This window comes from Rhinolophus ferrumequinum, chromosome 20 (genome assembly GCF_004115265.2).
Source record: "Rhinolophus ferrumequinum isolate MPI-CBG mRhiFer1 chromosome 20, mRhiFer1_v1.p, whole genome shotgun sequence".
Lineage (NCBI taxonomy): Eukaryota > Metazoa > Chordata > Mammalia > Chiroptera > Rhinolophidae > Rhinolophus > Rhinolophus ferrumequinum.
The window spans coordinates 25,477,720-25,498,880 of record NC_046303.1 but is presented as its reverse complement, the minus strand read 5'-3'; the positions used below and the strand labels follow the sequence as shown (position 1 = coordinate 25,498,880).

At 37.5% G+C, this 21,161-nt stretch overlaps 1 long non-coding RNA gene across 1 annotated transcript in view; it reads left to right on the top strand.

Moving 5' to 3' along the window:
• Window positions 1–2,428: 2,428 nt before the first annotated feature.
• The window catches only part of LOC117012156 (uncharacterized), a 72,970-nt gene continuing 54,237 nt past the window's right edge, over window positions 2,429–21,161 (top strand). The window contains exon 1 of the long non-coding RNA XR_004421136.1: window positions 2,429–2,598. This is a non-coding gene — a long non-coding RNA (uncharacterized LOC117012156). The remainder of the gene's footprint in view (window positions 2,599–21,161) is intronic.

Here is a 21,161-nt window from a genome sequence, read left to right as displayed (position 1 = left end):
TGTTAAGAGGAGAGACACAGTCCACATCCTCGGGTTCTTGCTTTGGTCAGGTTTATCTACCTTTCTAAAAATCTGTTATCTCATTTTTTATTTTAGTAGCAGCGGTAATGCTTTCTACTTTGTTGAGTTAAAATATTGATAGATAGTGTATTTAAGGGTGTCTGTTACAGAAGCCAGCACACAGTAAGTTCTCAGTAAGTGGCAGCCATTCCTACCATTGCCCCGTGCCATACACAGCCTTCACACACATTGTATTACTTTTCTGTTTTTTGTTTTTAAACAGGTAACAAACATGGACTTGTGATGGCTATGTAATAAAGTAAAAATACATTGGGTCAGTAAAAATACACTGGCCTCTAGGTGAAGCTCTGTCACTTACTAGGTTTACTAAGAGGTGAAGTGTATATTAAACTCTCTGATCCTTCAAATCTTCATATATAAAATGACGGTGTGGGTGGGCATGAAGGGTAGAAAAGAACTGTATTATTTTCAGATTTCGTAGGTCTCATCACGCTCTGCAAATTCTGCGATTCTGTGTGTATGGAAAGCTGTTTTCCAATCTCAAAAGATCTTGTTGAGAGTTTCTTTCACAAACTTCATATATTTCAAAATGAACATTTCTCAAGGCAGTTCGTATTTCTTCATCTTTTGTGGGGTGGTTGAGGACATGGGATTGGAACCACTGGTGACAGAAAGTGATGTTTTGAGAGGATTGCCTGTACATATTTCAGGCTTTAATTCTAACTTATCCAGGATGTTAACTATAACAAGTATTGAAAGCAAATGTGACTTGCCAGCCTCGTAAGCCTTGATTTTGGAAAAGAAGGCCACATGTCATAGCGGTACGTAAAATCAATCATTTTGGTCACTAATTATGTGTTAACAGGTCAAATTAATTTAAGCCTTCTTCATATGGTATTAGCTAAGTCTGTCAGGGTATTTTCCACAGTTTAATTGAACTCTGACATCCTCCTAAAATCAGTTGTGGTGCACACAATAACAGCCCCACAAAGTTGTCCGTGTCTAATCTTTGGAATCGGTGAGTGCAAGGCCCAAGGAACCTTGCGGATGTGATTAAGTTAAGGGTCTTGAAATAGGGATGTTTTCCTGGATTAACTGGGTGGGCCTGATGTAATCATAGGATCCCGATAAAAGGGAGGGAGATCAGAGAGGAGACAAGGTGCTTGGAAGATGGAAGAAGTGGCCACAAGCCAAGGAATATATGTGGCGCCTAGAAGCCAGAAAAGGCAAGGAAACAGGTTATGTCCTGGAACCTCCGGAAGGAACATAGCTCCGTAGACCTGTTTTATACTTCTGTCTTTTAGGCCTGTACAATAATGAAGATTGTTGCTTTAGCCATTACATTTGGGCTCATTCATGATGACAGCAATAGGAAACTAATGTTTGTGTCATAAAAATGATTGTATGATGTAATTTTCATTAGAAGATCTTTCTGCTAAGTTTATAATTAGGAGGTCAAGTTGATAACTTTACTTAAAATTTTTCAAAAATTTAATCATCTGGGGGTGGCTGGTTAGCTCAGTTGGTTAGAGTGTGGTGCTAATAACACCAAGGTTGCCGGTTTGATTCCTGCATGGGCCACTGTGAGCTGCGCCCTCCTTAAAATAAATAAATAAATAAAATAAAAAATTAATTATCTGAAAGTGCTAGTGTCTGTAATAAGTTATCTATGGCTATATTTAACCACAGGGAAACCACCTAGAATAACTTTTTATTGAGAATCGTATATTTTTTCAATTAATTATATTGTGGTAAGACCATATACCATGAGATCTACACTCTTAACAAAACTTTAAATGTGGAGTACTGTTAACTAACAATGTTGTACAGAAGATCTCTAGAACTTCATCTTGCATAACTGAAACTTTATACCCTTTGAACAGCAAGTCCCCATTTCCTCTCCCCCCTGCCCTTGGCAACCACCGTTCTACTTCCTGCTACTATAATTTTGACTATTCTACTTATCCTACTAATATAAGTGGGATCGTGCAGTAATTGTCCTTCTGTGGCTGGCTTATTTCACTTAGCATAATGTCCTCAAGGTTCCTCCACATTGTTGCATTTGATAGACTTTCTTCATTTTTTATGGACAATAATTGATCTTCTTTTCTGAGGAGTGATTATTTTTCAGATGGAGATTCCAGATATTGTATATGAGATTGCTGAGATAGGTGACCTTCAGATAGACTTCCCCTCTGTGGTAATTTTAAAGTATATCCACAAATTCGAAAGGCTGAACCTACGAGTCCTCCCCCGTGTGAGTTGGGCTAACTAACTTGCTTCTAACAAAGGAAAGATTGTACAAATGATGGTATATAACTTTCAGGACGAGGTCATAAAGATATTGCCCATTTCTGTACTCTCTCACTCTAGGGGAAATAAGTTTCCATGTCTGAGGACAACCAAACGACATGGAGAGGTCCATGTGGTGAGGAGCTGAGACCACCTGCCAACGGCCATCTGAATGAGCCATTTGGGAAATGCGTCCTTCAGCCCTAGTGGAACCTTGAGATGACTGAAACCCCATTCGAGGCCTTGACTGCACTTCATAAGGGACTCTGAGCCAGAATTATTCAGGTATGCCACTTCCATCCTGACTTGCAGAAAATGCATGGGGTAATAAATGTTTATTGTTTTGAGTTGTTGAGATTTGGGGGAATTTGTTATGTAGTAATAGAAAACAAATGCACTCTTTCATGGTATTTTTCCTGAGCTAAGTAATATTATTTATTATACTATGCAAAATAACTGTTCTAATATTGAGATGGTTTCCTTTTTTTTTTTTTAATTTAACCATAGAAAGAATAGGAATGGTCCAGTTTCCTATTTAGAGAAGTGGAAAAGTGAGAAATCACTTACTTTGAAAATTCCTTTTGAGAGACAAATTAAAAGTATTCACAGGAAAGCGACTAATGGGGGATGAAAGGGTAAAAGCAAAAAAGGCTTTTCTTCTGCCTCCTTTATTCTGTCTGTCCTACTAATTAACATCATTTACTTTCACGGTTCGCAATCAGGTCATATAATTAGAGAAGGATTAAGCTCTTCTCTCTTGGAGAGAATGGTTAATTTAAACTGCTTGGAAACCACTTAAAGAAAATCAGTAAAAGACTCTGAGGGATGGAATCTAGACATCATGTAAAATGAGTGTATATGTGACCAAAGCCAGAATGATACCTCCCCACCAGTATCGGTGCCAAATGATCTCAAGGTGAAATCATGGCAGAAAATATTTGTTATTTATGAGTTTGCCTGAGTCTATAATGCTGTCTTTCCTAACTGCCAGTGTGTGACTGTCTAAACACTTATTGACAAGATATCATAATTTATTTCAGATAGTGTGATTAGAATTAACATGACTGAATTATTTGTTTTTTTTGCTTCGATCTTCTCATTATTTTTATAGTTATTTTGAGTACCTGCAAGTATGTCACCTAAGCAGATCCTAGACATTTCCCTCTTGGCATGTAGAGTGACTGAAATTTGTACTTTGAAGAAAGTAGCGACAATGGCCTACCACCCCTTGCAACTCCCATCAGAGTGAAAACACTGTATCTCATCCAGTGCAGGTATCTAGCTTCAGAACTAGATTATGCTTAGTCTTCTTGGTTGCTTTGTTGAATCCAAGTCTTCAAGTCAACAGAAAGGTCTTATGATAAACGAAAAATCTCTTCTATAAAAGCCTAAAATTGTGTGTCTGGCCTAGAAGTCAAATCTTAAACAGACTGGAGATCATTCATTGTCCTTTATCTGCAAAAATGCGATTCCTCTGGCTATGATAGGGACAGGCGATGGGTGCATATGAATATGGCTTCAGTAGACCGTGCTAACAACATCCACTTCTTTCTCATCCTCAATGAGTCCAGGCACACCAGACCTGGGTTTCCAGTGAGAACTCACCTCCTAGGGGCTGTCTAGCCCTTTTAAGTTAGTCTACTGTTTCTATTTGCAAGTGAACCTTTGCAGGAGTTTCCTTCAACCCCCAATCTGTCTCTGGGCCTCTTCAGTCATTTTATTATAGACAAGAGCTTTATTTATAGTGTGAAAGGAAAGGCAGATGGGGGGTCCTGTGTTGGTGTCACCACTGTAGGCAGCCACAGTTGCTGCACTCCCCAAGTGGAGTGACAGATCTGGGAGGAGGCTGAAAAGCTAGGGGAACATTCCCAGCATAGAAAATGCCTGAGAAACAAAGAACTCTGGCTGACCATGGAAACCATGTCACACGGAACCCCTGCATCACTTTATTGAGAGACTTCAGGCTGCAGCTGTTTCCTCTAATTCATTCATATTGTGGCTGGGGGCTTAGGTCAAAGCTCATTACTCCATTCCCCCTGTTCAAACCGACCTGATGTTCCATCTTGTCTCTGAATGTACTCTAGGAATGGAGGAAAATACACCTCGTTTTATTGAAAGTGTGAGGGCTGAAAAAGAAATTAATACCTTTCCTCATCCCTTCTGAGTTCTTCTAGCTGGATTAACAATCAAATTAACAGAGATTTGAAGGAGAAAATCAAATGTGTAATATATGCACATGGGAAATTTACATAAGCATGAAAATCCTAAAGACAGTGAGGCAACATTGGGTGTGTAAGACATTTTGGACGAAAGAGAAAAAGAGGGTGGGGTATTAGATCTCAGAAGTGAGAATGGGTAAAATCACAGGTAGTTGAGGAAGAGCAAATATACGCAGATTTATACGTGGAAAGAAAATTCTTGCTCGGCAATTCAGAAACAATGGGACTCAATGGGTATCTAACTAATAGGCTTGGAGTCTTCCTGGCTAATGCTGGGGTGAAGATACTTACAGAGATTAAGCCAAGGTTTCCTTGTAAGGCAGGTTTTTTAAATCTGAATCTGTTGAGGAGGAAATGGGTTGGGGCAAAGTTTCTTTCTGAATTCTTATTTCTTAAAAAAAACATCTTAAAATCAATATCCCAAAAAGAAGCTTCAGTGGCAAAGTTTTGGTTCCCTTCACACTCCATCGAGTAGATATCACAAATTGGGTTCTCTGGGCAGCAGCTGCTGAAGTGAAGTTCAGTGTGTAGGATGTTTATTAGGAAATGCCTTGGGATTAACATCTGTAGAAGAGAGAGGAAGGAAACAGGATCGGATAGAGGGAGAGATTGACCTGCTATGCAGATGTGAACAAGTCTCGGTTGACTCCTTGGGGGACTATGAAATTAAAATGTCTTGTCAGAGTTTTCTTGGTTTGGAACAAAACAATCAAATGTATGGTGATGGAAGGGGAGCTGACTCTGGGTGGTGAACACACAGTGTGACTTATGGATGATGTGATACAGCTTGGTCTTTTTGTACATGTCAACTGTTGGAAGGGTGAGACCTTAACTGAGATGCAAGGTGGCTCTGCAGCACAGGCCATCCCTGAAGGGGCTGCTAGAGGATGGTGTTTGATGACAGTGCTTTCAGCAGCTGGGCAACAAGCCCTTCCTTGAAGTGACATCTGGGCTGCTGAGATGTGTGTCCATTACACTGTTCAGTGATTTTCAAAGTATTTTACTATGGTCCACAATAAAAAATACCTCTTATATCACTACCCAGGCATATGCACATAGGCATACACACACACACACATATAAACAAACATTTCACAAAATAATATTTTAGTATTTGTCCCTGTTGCATGGGATGCCCTCTGATTTTATTTAAATTTTTGTTTCGTTCAATTTCATTCCATAGTACTCTATTCTCCTTTAATTTTGAAAATGGTGGTGATAGCACACTAATTTGATTTCAACATGGAATTTGAAAAATATGAAATTAGATTGTGGAAATTAACCAAATAATATTGAGCAAGGACTACAGTATAAGTAGAATGGGCTAGTATTCCATGATGTAGTTGGGTTGCTTTCATTTCCAGGAAACTGGAATTTTGCCATAGTTGGCATTTGTAGATCTGTGGGCCCCAGAGAGGGTATGGTTCACCCCAAATCTCTAAGTCCTTGAATACCTTGCTCCAGGTAGCGTGTCATTTGTGATTACTTATTCTAATAGTATGAGCTCCAGGCAAGATTTTCAAAGAGGAATCTTAATTATGAGAGGATAATACAGTAACTGTCAGGGAGAACCATGATTTCCATTTACTTGTAGAGGTTTTGAATGAGGTCAGGTATAAACACCTTAGTTTTCCAGACAGTGGATGCTGGTTATCTGTTTTGTATTGCAATTTTCACATGAGAGGAGTTACTGCAAGACACATTTGATGTCATGCTATAAAACAGATTTGAAATATATAGGGTAATGCCTGAGTGGGATAGTGTGGCTGAAAATTAAAGTTAAGAAGAAAGACTCCATTTTTAGACAAAGACATGAAAAAGATCATGAATATAGGGAGATGAAATTCAGGAAGATGACAAATCAATAAATGTTATTTCTTAACAACAACAACAATATCAAACTAAAAGATAATCCATGTGCTTGAAACTAGAGAAATGAGTTCAGTGTACTTGTATAACATTTACCCTGGAACAATGTGGAAATTTTATTACATGCATATAAAATTTCAGATATATAAGCAGAATAAATATGGTCTTACTGGAGAAGTATATAAGCAAAAAATGTAGTAAGAAAGAACATGAAAGATAGCTACTATTTTTCATGTTTTAATGTTAAGAAATCTGCAACCTGTTATCATATTTGATACTGGCAGCGACCTTCCAGGTGGACTTGATGGCTACTATTTTTATAAATGAAGAAACTGAGGCTAAGCTGTGAGTGACTTAGCCAGGTTGGTGGAGGCAGGATTGGAATTTAGATCTGGTGCCATCCTTTTTAGTACTTCAAAGTCCCATATATGTTTAAATTTCTAACTTTTAAAATTCTGCAGAATAACTATACATTAAAACCAGATATGTATTTATTTATTTACATGTCAAAATATAAGTTGAAAACTGGTTAACTATTTCTCTGCCGTATTTCCATATTTGGCATTATTGCTGTTTGTGAGATGAGTGCATTATACACTTTTCTGTTGCAAGTTTATTCCTGTTGCACGTCTTTGGAAATTTTTTCTCACATGGTTGTATCTGTTCAGTTACCTGTTAGAAATCCAGAATCCGAGTTTTATCAACTTGAAGTAGTAAGTACGCATATGCACTGAAGAAAAGTTGAGATTGAAATCAAGCAAAGATATGAAAACCAGTGGAAATAAAATATTTTATTGATGTATTTCACATCAATTACATGTAATAGTAGGGAATCTCTAGCTCTCTGTCTCTCTCTCTATCTGTGTTTCTATCTCTATCCCTGTCCCCCTCTCTCTCTCCCTTTCTCTGTCTAATCTATATCGCTTCAATGTGTGACTCTTTTCAAGCGTTATCACATCAAAAACTTGTAATGTTGTGTTGTAAAGAGAATATCAGACTGTCTGACTTGGCAGGATATATCCACTAGTGAACTCATGTTCCCTTCAGGTGTTATTGGTGCATTACCAACAATAGTTCTACAAAAGGGGAAAAGACACTCATAAAGGACAGACTTAAAAAAAGTCATTATTAGCCCAGTTAAATCAAAATAGCACAAGAAATTAAATGATTGACCTCATTAGGTCTCTCTCCTCACATCATTTTATTCTCCGGAAATTAGCTCTGAGAAGTGTTACAGGACAAATTCAACTTCAACATTAGAGTTGAAAAATAAACCAGAAAATATATTCAGAAGCTGATGAAGACAACTAAAAAGAGTAAAATGTAATCATATTATCTATATTTCCATTGTCCATATAAATGCAATTTCAGAGTTTAAATTTGTTGTGCAATTATTTTTATATCTCTCTGAACTTGGTCAAGTCATAACATTTCTGGGTCTAACCTTTCCTTACTTGTAAGATGGGACAGTATTTTGGAATATATGTATTGTGGTACACTATTGCCTTTTTCATCTCTATTGCTTCATCACAGGAGTGATTACAAGAGACTATGTGAAGATTGTTAAGGTCTTGTACTTGAAGAACAGGAGAGAGCAGTTTTCTTACTTATATTCTGGTGGAGCTCTTCTATTTGATCTCGAACACGTCACTTAAACTCTGTGTGACCCAATATCCAAAACTGTGGAAATTCTAATTTGTACTCCTCATTTCTCACTGGAATCTACTGAGGATAGACAACCTGGAAGTATTCGAAGGGTATAATATATGACAAATATATAAGGTATTATTACTGAAACAATCTATGATGACTACTACTAAAGAAAATCCGTTGTTCAATTAGTGAGTCAGTGAATTACCACTTTCATATATGAACACAATTTCAACTCTTGATTTACCTAAGACATTTGTTAAATAATGATACATGACGTATTTGTCTTTTGAGATGAGTGTTTAACGATGCTAGACAGAATAGAAATCTAAACTTCTTACATCTTCTGGAAGAAAGATGTATTAGATATTTTGAGTGTATTCCAAAATGATTATGGGAAACAAAGACATTTACATTTTGATATCAACTTAACAATGGTATTTATGATTATTCTCTATTATCTGACGTTCTCTATTATCTGGGTATATGTTGATACACAGAAGTTTTTGAAGTATCTAACATGCTCCTCATGAATGCTTCCCTCAGAATATTCACAGTTGGTGTTCACAAATTTCTAAGTTTCAGAAAAGATGAAAGATAAGTCAAATTTTAACATTTGATCATATTTTCTATTATAGTTGAAGTGTTAAGGGTCAATGAACTGCCAATAAGAGAGTGCAAAGAAAGAAAACATAGGGCCCAGGACTGTCTGTGCCTGAGAATAGACTATGTTTAGGAAACTAGCTAACAATAAAACCCATGAAAGAAGTGGCAAAGAAGTATTCAGAAAGGAAGGATGGAAAACAAAACAACTCTGAACAGTTCTAGAAACTAAGGGAAGAGAGAATTTTCACAACTCGGGCTTTGCTGTTATAAGACATAGGGAATTGGAAATGGCTGGGATTCAGGAATCAGACATATAAAGCCACAGTGTGAATAATGGAACGGGTCTGGAAAAAAAAATGAATATAGTGTAACATGGGGCCTGGTGGTAGTATCAGGGAGCCAGATGTGAGCAGAGATCTGGTTCCAATTCCCTGGATCCTTGGTGGGGATTCTTTCCAGATTGTCCAGTCAGGAAAGAACTGGACAGGAAGTCAGAGGAGAGACTAAGACATATCTGGGACCATATGGAAAATCTGCAAATGGATGCAGCGTTGAGGTTGGGGCTAAGGAAAAGGAATACGACCACATGTCCATTACTGGAAAGAGGGAAGATCATCATAACAGTGCTACTAGCAAAATGGATTTGGTGCTCATCTCCAGAGCTCTACAGAGGTTCTTTACGTTTCACACGTTTAGGGATCTGATTGAAGTTTGGATCAGACTTAAATGAACAAGTGGTAATTAAGTGCTTAGCAGATGCTCAATCAATATTGCATAAATGAATGAATTACAAGATAGCTCTGGAGAATGGAAGTCTTCCATTCTCAGCCACATAATTCCAAAGGTATCAGTTTACAATAGAGTTTCCTAAATGTGTTCCATGAAAAATGAATTTCTCAGGCTATAAGTTTTAAGATCAAAGAGTGTTTTGACCAAGTAAGTTAGGGAAGTGCCAGGTTAAATAAAATAAATTGCATTTCTATACTGTAAGATGTCTCAGAGATTTTATCTTAATGTGTCTTATGAAAGATAGGTAGTAAGTAGAGCTTTCCAAGTTTATATGACCACAGAACCTTCTCTTCAAAAATTACCATCTTTCTGTAAGTATCCCCTGGACTAGTGTTATGAAGAACACGTATTAGCAAGTGTTGGGATCTGGAATCACATAAAAACCAATAGACAGACGATAAAAAGATAAATGAATTTTGGGGATATTGGAGAAAAAAGGATATTCCTTTTAGGAGTTTCAAGGATTTCAAAAGCAAACATTGAAAGAATTAGAGAATCCTCATTGTTCGTACACCTAATGTTCATCTCCAGGGATGAGAGCCTCCAAGAATCTTTGTTAACTTCCGGTCCACACTTGGATGCTGGGCTGGAAAACTTTGGAGACTATGAGACGTTTTCAGAAAAACTATGGAATGAGGAAGATCATGAGTCAGAAGTAGCAGATTATGAGTCAGTCATTGTATTGTTTATACTACATTAAAGCTTTATGTAATTTTTTTCTATTTGAATTTCCATGGGGGAAAAAGAGTTGTCTGAGTATAGAGAGAGGGTAGGTAGTGGGGGGTGGGAGGCGTGGGAGAAGAGAGCCTGTTCCTCATACTAGAAGATGTTTTCCATTGCTCTATCTGTATCCCCCCATTTAAGGGCAGCATATGCACCTTGATTCATTTTGGCATCGACAGCATCTCTCACTGCTTGTGGCATGCAGTAGGTGCTTAGTAAATATTTGAACTGAATTGAACTAAGAGGATCTGAAGAAATGAATCAGGGCTTGTATTCTTATGGTGCTTGTTTTTACCAAAATGGCAGGGTCATAGATAGCCCTCTGGTCCTCCTTGTGTAGGTAATCTAGGACAATGGGAACAACTCCTTTCTTGAGGATGATGTTCTGTAGACACGGTCATCTGGTGTTTTCAAGGTGTTTTGCACTGTGTTTCACCTAAGTGGATACTGAAATGTATTTTAAAAACAAAAGCCCCTAGGTTGCGTTTTGTTGTTTACAGAGGGCCATAAGGGTAAGCATCCTCTAAGTTTACAAAGCTTACAGTTCCGGGAAAGGAGGAGAAAACTGGCAAAACTTAAAAGCCTTTACTTCCAGGAATTAGGTGGTTTAGGGATATTATCAGAGGGATTGATATTCTATCCCTTCCTCCAGCTTTCCATGCAGAAAGTAGTTTGACTCATTCCAAAACAGATCTCAGAATAATGTCATCACAACAGTGGCTAATAAGCTCTTACAGAAATAAGACTCCTGGATAAAGAATTCAGAATTAGTTGACAGTGTATCTTTTATGTCAACTTTGTATCTGGTTGAAGCTGTAGTATCTAATTAAAGTATTATTATCACAAATTAGAAGAATTTTATAACTCTTTTTTTTTTTAACAATCGAATACCTACAGTGACGAAGTACTATGCTTGTCACTATGGTACAAAGATAGGTAAAATATGTCTTATATCTTTTAAGTTGTTAATAGTTGAGTTACAATGACAGGCATGTACCAGGATAATAAAGTGAGTGACAGGAGTCAGTGCGGGCAGATCACGGAGAAGATCTGAATGAGGGCTGAGTGAGGAGCTCTGGATTCCAAACTCACACACTTGCGTAGTGAGGGAAATGTGCTGACTTCCCAGGCCAGCCCCTTGGTTGGCTTTGCGAATCCTAACAGAGGGTGTGTCTATGTCTTAGGTAGGCAAACTCAAAAATAGTTAAATGAAAGTCATTATGATAAAATGGCTAATTCCAAAAGGATTCCTTATAAGAGAATCCCTCTGCGCTTACTGAGAATTCAGAGAGATCTAGATATCACACAAATTCTAGCATCCTCTGAGAAATGTATTTTATCTTTCTCTAATTCTTAACTTTAGCATTTAGAATAAAACTGGGATGGCCACTTCACAAAATCATGTGATACAAGAAAAAGACCACGAACCCTGAGAGACCACCACTGGCTTAAATCCTGGCTCCAATGTCTAGTTTCTGATCGACCTTGGGAGAAATTTCTTACTTTCTCTATGTGTCTGTTAGCACCTGTGAAACAGAATTGCAGCATCTAACTCAAGTGATTATTGTGAGGGAGGCAACACATGTAAGGCTGGCTTCCTTCCTTCCATCCTCTCATGGAACCCTACACTTTTCTTCCATAGCACATTTTGCAATTCGTAATTCAGTAATTGTAAAATCAGCTCTTTCGTGTCTGTCTCCTCTCTCTTCTGCTGGGAGATACACATCCTGAGGGAAAGAACCACATCTTTCCTATTTACCACATTGCCTACTCCATTCTTGGGTAAATGCCAACTGGAGGAAACCAGAGCAGTATGTATCATATCCTACCCTAGCTTCCCTCATGTCTCATACCCAGGAACCTGATAGTTTTTTCTTGCTCTGTTCCTCTATGAGTTTTGGGAATTTCTGTGCTTCTTTTACAATACATGGTATTTTTAGCATTTGCTTGCTTATAACACTTCTGAGGTGCTACTCATCATCCATCTTAATCAACATCATTCCTTCTGAACTAAAAACATAAGCTCTCCTGCTTTTACCTGTCCTTAAAATGAGATTTTTCCTAAGTTGTTTCTTGTAGATAGATTTTTTAAAAATGATTTTTGGGTCTACTTATACTATTTTGAAATTTTTTCTTTCATTTTGCTTAAGTTCATTGGATAAAATTAAGATTAGGCTGATTATTGGTACCTTTGGATTTCACTGCTATTATACAGTTAATTATTTCATGTATTAAGTAAGAAACCTAAATCCTATAGATTCCTACATTATATTTACCCAAACACAGAAGGAAAATTAAAGGTATCACCCGACCCATTGTTTGCTCATTTTACTCATTTTCATGGTGACTGACCTCTTTATGAATACAATTATTCCTTGATTTCACCAACTCATGGCAGAACTGAAATAGATTACAGCTTAGGTTTGTCTAGCTTGCATTCACGATGAAGGCTCTGAAGAATTGCACATTCCAGGACCAGAGTTTCCATGGAAACCTGGACAAAGGCAAAGCAGAATCATTCTTTGAGGCCCACAAGAAAAAAAAGAAATTCCACCTTGCTTTTTGTTTGCAGTTCTGTGCCCCCTGAGCAGTTCTTCTGGCTGGCACTAGTCCTTACTCTCTAGGAAGTCCTGTTTGAAATTTATATATAGCATTATGCATCTCTGAAATCTGCAAAATAGGATTTGGTGAGAATGACTAGAAAGTTATCTCTCAAGAGGGCTTAAACCCAGAGGTTTCTTGCAATAAGATTAAAAAAACCCCAAACAACACAGCGTATATTTAAGCAGCCACTGAACTTATGAACATGGAGTTGCTTTTCAAATTATAAAATGTTTCAAATAGGTCTTGAAGAGATTGTTAGAGCAAATAAATGGAATTAATGATTAGAGGTAATTTGGTATTTCAAGACAATTTTTCAGTTGAAAATAAAGACCAGATCAAACGGTTTCTGATGAATTTTTGGATCATATATTTTATGTAAAAGGAAGTCATGGGGTTCATATGAGTTTCTTTGGAGACTGATGTCTCTTGCATTGGTGGGCAGTGTTCCAAAGCCAACTGTCTTATTTATGTATCTCCCATTGTACTAAGCACAGTACTTTGAAGCTATTTTGGAGACTGGATTGATGCGGTGAAGAGCACCCACCATGTTCTCCCACAGAGGGTTTTTTAGTGTCACAGAAACATAATCGTCTGTGCTTCTGAGGCTATTGCCACTAGTTAATAAATTCACGGCACAATTCATACTTCACTTTCTTTTCTGTATTGAACTAAATTACAATCATGTTTAAAAGTATATTCACTATTTGATTCATTCTTTCAACAGATAACTGTGCAAAATTATTGCACACCAGGTACTAGGCTAGGAACAGGCCCTCAGGGAGTCCAAGGACTGCCAGATTAAAAACAAAAACAAGAAAACCAACGAAAGAACACAAAAGAAACACAAACAACACAATGTAACCATTACTACACGCTATAAAAAGCCATGGTATGGAGGCTTGTTCTGGGTTTTATGGTGCTCCATAGCACGTGCATGTCTGCTTCGTGGTGGTGACCATACGGGGTTGAATTGGGTAAGGCCTTCAGAAAGAAATGATGTTCGCTTTGAGTCCTGAAGGATGATTAGATGCAAACAAGCAGACAAGTTGGGGAAACACATTCAGAGGAAACAAATATAAAAACATAGGAATAAGGAAGAATGCCATTGTTTCAGGCACTCCCTGATGTAGGGAGTAAGGAAGTGAGCATGGAAAAGAAGGCAAGAACCAGATCCTCCAGGGGTTTGCAGAGCGAAGGAGTGTGAATTTCACCCTAATGATGGCGAAGCCACTGAGTGAATTTAATTGAAGTGTTAAATCTGTACAGTTGTCCTGGTGGAAGTGTTGAAGGCGGAGGAAGTCACTTATAGCGGGGAGACCCGTTAAGACGCCAAGGGCAGTGCTGATGAGAAATGATGAGGTTCAAGACCAAGGCTGTGTAGAGAGGGATGGAGAGGAGAACTCGATCGGCTGGATGGCTGGACTTGGTAACCAATTGTTCGGGTGGGGTCTAAAGGAAGGGAAGACTGGGTTTCTGGTGCAGGTGCTGGGAAGGTAATAATACTGTTAAATGAAATTAGTATGAAAGGCAAAAAGAAAACCCCACAAAGTCCATAAAGATTCAGAGTAGGGCTTTAACCCTTCTGTTGCCTGACGGCTCAAGTGAACTGGGGCAAGATTCTGAAACTATTTGAGCCTCAATTCCCTTGAAATGATCACATGGGATTATTTGGAGGATTAAATGAGAGAATACTTATAAAACATTCACATATTCACTCAATCTATATAATTTTTTAGCATTTATTATATACCAGGGCAAGGGATTTAGAGGTGTAGAAGACAAAGGTTTTTCCTTCTTGGAAGTTCTACTGGATTAGTGGGAATATAGACATAAATCAGTTAATAAATAAATGAGTAAATCAATGATAGATTTCGAAGAGTGCTTTAAAAGAAACAAATAGGTTGATTGGACAGAGATAGGGTCAAGAGCTCTACGTTTGATATTTTGTTAGGGAAGGCTAAAACTAATAAGGGATCCAGAGACAGCTACTAAGTTGAAGAACATTCCAGACTTACAGAACAACCAATTCAAAGACTATGAAGTGGGCAAGAATTTTGAAGGACAGTACACACTTAGCAGTTCCTCAAATTAGTAAGCGTATAGTAAATAACATAAATTTAGAAACAAGAAGGCATCTGTTTGATTATATGCTATGGAAAACAAGCTTAACAAAATACCTCTTTCGTTTATTACATACAGTAGTCAGAACAATGTTTAAAACTGCCATCTTTACAAATGTATTTTCATATTATGAATGTAAATAAAATTTAGTGAAAAGTAGGGTAGGAACTCTTGGAAGCAGTGTTGGTTCATTGGCCAGGAAATCCCACTGGGCACCTTGTATTTAATATTTTTCTCAACAGCTCTAGAAATATATTTTTCTTTTAATTTTTCCAATTATTATTATTGTTTGTTAGTTTAAACCAGACTCAACCTTACACACAAGTTGATCCTTCAAAGATGGGAGACTGTTAACTACTTTTTTGAAGTCTAAAATCCATACACCCATATATGGAAAACTCCATTAACCTTCATGTGTTTAGTAGGACTTTTTATTACTAGTCACTTCTGCATATTTTTCTGTGCAGCGATAGAAGATGTATCATTTAAATGATCAAAAATGGTTATTCATTATATATGTAGTGTTATACATTTAAAAAAATTGCAAAGGAGAATGTCATATAAGAAAATTTTGAGTAACTACACTATCCTGTTGTTCAAGCATATCTGTAATTTACTGTATTACAAGCATGTAATTTACTGTATTACATGCCAAGGAAAGATTATATATAAACAACTTCTGTAACACACCAACAAAGGTATTTAAAATTGATATCAATCCTAGTTAAGAGATTTTTTTTTTTTTTTTTTTTTTTTTTTTACCATTTATTCTGCTTAGATCTTAAACTAGAATGTATAGTGAAAATGAGAGCACACTTGTGGTAGATACAAATTTAAAATTTAAAATGTAGAAACTAAATTTAGATAAAGATTAATGCATGACATGTATTAAAACATGATAATATAATTAAAATATTATACATCAAATGAATAACCAAAAAAGAATTAGCTCAGTAGACACCAAAACCACATAAAACATTGATAGAATTGCTCTCAAATTCGATGAATTACAGCCTCCAGGTCTGTTCAAAGTGAATTCTAACAAAGAGCTAATGAAGATAAACAGTCTATTTAAGTGCTGCTGGAAAATTCCCCTTCAGCCAGCAGCTGGCATGACTGTTGTCATTCAAAGGACATAAGTAAATGTCACATAATTGAGTCATTGAGAAACTGAGATGACAAGGGACTACATTCTCATTAACACTTTTTTAAAAAAGTGCTTACTTGGACTATTAAATAGATGATGCTTAATAGTAGTATTAAGCTAAAGAAAAACTACCAGAAGTCAAAGTTTGAATAGGTCTCGGCTCAGTAATTGGAGGTTCCCAGAGAAGTTGGCTGTGGCTGTTGCGTGGAGTGTGTTTCTATGAAACAACTCTGAGAGGATTCTGAATCACCATCTTGTATAAGGATAAGAAATACAAACTTCATGAGACAATGTGGTGCTTTAGTCAAGTACAAACACTGCCAGATTCTAGCATAGACAATGTCTCCTAAATCCCCTTCCTGCCTCTGTACAACAGAGCAAGGGTGTCCTCACATTTTTAAAGGTGCTTTTTGCCAGAATTCAATTGGATAGTCTCCTTGTACCCATTTCCTGCTTCCTCGTTTACGTCTGGCTTTCATCCATTACTATAAACTCATGCACTTATTCATTCATTGGAGTCTTCTAGACTGACACCGTACTTGACCTTGGTTTTGCTCTTTGATTCTGTCTTTTCTTCTTGGATGGAATTGAAATCTTTGTTTTTGGAACTAACTCCACACATTCTCCGGGATTTAGTCTTGCTACACCCTGCCCTGAGGCTAGAGTATTCTAGGCATACCAGCAATACCATTCTAGGAAAGAGAAATTTAAGTAATAGAGATTTTAATGCCAACTCCCACACATCCTTTAGTGATGAGCAGAAATAATTTCTCCATCTTTTAAGTTCATAAATGTTCATAACAGAGTCTCAGAATCTTAATGGCTACTCAGAATTGAGTTCAGTGACATAAACTATCTAACCTGCAGGAAGCAAGATCTCTTTAGTAAACCTGGGACTATAGCCAGGCAACCAAATCGATTGTCCTGCATATCATATGAATAGTTTTATAATGTTCGTTAAGTATGTCCATTAGTTTAAGTACAAGAAAACAAAAGTATAATTAATTGTAAACATCACCATAAATTACATATAGTTGATATGTTAATAGAAACCACTAAGACATAAGTTATTTAAAAGTTCTCCAACAATTCATGAAATTATTATTGTTTTAGATCAAAATATAGTTGCGGTTATCTTAGATCTATGAAATGTGATTATGATGGGAGACATCTGAGTCCATAGCCCATACATTACACCAGCCTCCCTGTCTTAGTCATATATTAAATATGTCTAATAGTGAATGCTGTTAACTGCCTTTTGGGATCACCCTGGAGCCCCTTTACCAAGTCTGAACACCCATTCCCAAGCTTCTTTGCTCACAGTCTTGCCACTAACAGCTGTCACCTGCAGCCCTCTTGCAAGGACTATCTTTGGGCTACTAAGCTGTTTTGCAAGCAGGTGGGAGAATGGATTGCTGGAAGTGTCTGGAAGTTTCCACTTCCCGGGGTGAACCAGGCCAAGGACTGACTGACTATGCATGAGCACACAAGTCCAGTTCTAAGGCGGGACAAACTGATGACGACTATCATAGACGCACCTTGAAATGATTTTAAGAAGCACACTTTTCACATTTTTTACGTATTTGAAGTGGATTCAGTTTACAGTTGATGTGTCATATTTTAATTGGCAATGTTTTTTCTTTCTTTTTAAATATTAAAAAAGTGACAGTTGACACACAATATTGTATTAGTTTCAGGTGTACACAGTGGTTAATCATTTATATAACTTATGAAGTGGTCACCCCTATAAATCCAGTACCTGTCTGACACCATATATAATTATCTTTTGTTTTTTAGTACATACGATAAGGATGTATCAAATGGTTGATGGTGAATTAGAGTTAATGAAATTAAGGACTGGACAAGAGTGAAAAGAGCCTCCTGTTTGAAAACAATCAGGAAAGGATTTAGGGAAGAACTAGCATCTAAAGTGGCTGTGAGTGAAAGTGCCAGGCAGATTGTCCTATTGTTTAGAAGACACACTACGTGGAGGTTAAGGCCAATCGTAGTTTAGGTAAGAAGTTAAAGGGAGGCAACTACTTTTAATTGGGTTCCTACTATGTGTCTAGCCTGAAGAAACTCTTTCATTCCCATAGTACCTCTTGGGCCATGAGATAACATAATGAGAAAGAAATTTACCACAAAAGACAGCAGTCCTGGCCCAAGCACATACTTGGGAATCACTGCATATGCTGGCATCGGGATGGTTTTACAACCATCTGCTTTTGAGGACTTCATTTCTCCCAGCAACTAGAGTCCTGTGCTAGGTAGGAAAGACACTAGCTTTCGGAGCGTGGAGATTGGGTCAAGCCCAGGCTCTTTGTTTAGTCACTGCATGATGATGAACAAATGACTTACTATTTAACGTAATTCTAAAATAATTATACCTATCCCTAACAGCCTATAGTATAATATTTGCACATATAAAATGAATAAGAAATATTAGTTCAGCTTTCTTTCCCTGTACTCACATCTTTTCATTGTAAAATATGTTTTCTTAAATGACAATGAGGCAACTGAGTTCAGGAAAACAACAACAACAACAAAAAAGCCAACAGGGATTTTGGGAGCAGTGGTCAAGTTTAGGGGCCAGGCCCTGGGCCACAGGACATTCTCATCTAGTCTCTGGGAAGCAGTGGTCACAAAGAATTGGACTCTACAAGTTCAGCCTCTTATATCCATCCTCTTCAGGGCCAGCATTGGCGAGAAGTAGGAGAGAAGGTGTAGTTTGGAACCAGAGGTAGAGAAATGAAACAATATAGAATCAGGCAGACCACCTTCAGAGCCTTTATAGTCTCTTAGTCACATCATATTCTACTCTTTTCATGAACTGCAGTATTTGAAAAATTTTTTTTTCTGTTAAATGGCATTTAATCATAATTTATCATCCATTTTCATTCATCTGTGAGCTGCTGAGCAACATAAAATAGCCAGGGTTGCCACGTTGAGCAGATAGAATGTATCCACCCTTTCATACATCCACCCTTTCCTATGGCTTATTCCCTTTCTGTGTACAAGTCCCACGTGGGTAGAGAGTTACACTGTGATCCCTGCTGCTCCCTGCCTTGAGGCGTCTACTTTTCAGGGGAGGCAAAAAACGACAGCGGAGTGTTTTGATCTAAGCATAAGAAGAGGGCACTGCGAGGCCTTAAATGAGGTACGGCCTTCACCTCCGTGGTGACACGAGCCCCTTCTGAGGAAAAATAAAAACTTAAATACATGAAAGAAACTGTATACAGCATTACCAAAGAAACCGATTAGAATGAAATGAAAGTCTACCCATGCAGGCCACGGTCTCAGGATAGTTTGTCCTAAGCTGAGGGAAAACATCAGGAAGAAGCAGCCAAATGATGGCAAGGAGGCAGAAATGTGCATCCTAAGCAAGAGAAACATTACTTGGAAAGAGCCCGCAGTAGGAGGACAGAGCACAGGGTTTGCTTTTTGAACTCAAAAGTCGAGACTGGTACAGGTCCAGCGAAAAGCGAAGGGATTTGTCGTTTTAAATTAGTCTGTGCGGCTACAATTTAGGCACAGGTATGATTTCTATTAGCTTTGTTATATAAACAGAATACATAAAAATCTTTTCTAGAAAATGTTCTCTATGGTTATGTACTAGTGAGAAAAACATGTAAATTATTTTGATATGTCAAGCTATAAATATTACTATGCCAACTTTCAAAATGAAAATGATTTAAATAGATGAAATATACGGAGCTGAATCACTCTTTATGTAAATTACTATACAGAGAATCAAGCCACAGCTGGGAGCCTAAATGTATATTTATAAGAGATTCTCTCCCCTGACCCAGGAATTTCCACTCTGAAACACCTTCTGTAGAAAAACAAAGCACAAAGTAGCAGTCTTCTGCTTTTTTGTTTTTTCCTTCCTAGTATCTTTCTGAAAATTAGGGCAATCTGCAGATTTAAAAAAATGTATTATGTATATCAGATGTTGTGTATTTATTACTTGGGCACTCAATAAGTACCTGTTGATGGAACAAGAAATACTTTTCATCAACTAGTACAAAGAAGGTAATGCAATAAATATGCTACAGTTTAGTCATAGAAAGAGCCACTTAATCTCTAAAATCAGAAAAACAAAAAAGAGTTTGAATTGTGACCTTGTTGTTTACTCACTTGTGTGGCTGAAAATCCTTAAGACTCATTTTTTTTTTTAATGGTAAAACAAGGATATTAATACTTACACTTTGGTGTTAAATAAAATAATATGTGTAGAGCACGTAATGCGAGGTGCTTTGTGCAAAATAGCCTCCTCTTCTCTTGCATGGAATTTCCTGACTTTTCTTCCATTCACCCCACCTACTTGCACAGAGAACTCAGTAATTTATAGAAATGTGTGGAGGGTTAGGGAGAACAGAAGGTTGGAACGGAGAATAGAGACTAGAGTTCTATGTAGCATTTTCCTAGACCGTTGATTTGAAGATTGTAGTTCCCCAGACACTTTACAGATTTTTGAGTTAAAGATGTAGTAAAGTTAATCATTTAGGGATCCCGTATGAGATGGTTGTTTGTTTTGTTTTTTTTTTTTAAGATTTTTTATTGGGGAAGGGGAACAGGACTTTATTGGGGAACAGTGTGTACTTCCCGGACTTTTCCAAGTCAAGTTGTTGTCCTTTCAGTCTTAGTTGTGGAGGGCACAGCTCAGCTCCAGGTCCAGTTGCCATTGTTAGTTATTAGCCCACCATACCTTGCAGGAGTAAAACCGGCAACCTTTGTGGTTGAGAGCCGGTGCTCCAACCAACTGAGCCATCCGGGAGCTCAGCGGCAGCTCATTGACTTCATTCTAGTTGCGGAGGGTGCAGCTCGCTGGCCCATGTGGGAATCAAACCAGCAACCTTGTTGCCCGGAGCTCGCTCTCTAACGAACTGAGCCACCTGTCTGCCCAAGATGGTTGTTTTTATAAGATTCTACTGAAGGGACGGTAAGATTAGATAGATTAAAATGCGTTCTGAAATATATTTTCTGAAACAGAACAACAACATAAACCAAAAAAAGGTTCTGTATTCATTCATAGCAATTGTCCTTCAAATACATTTTGATTTCTTAAGCTTCATCCAATTTCACAAACTATTCACAATTGTTTCACAATTTCACAAACA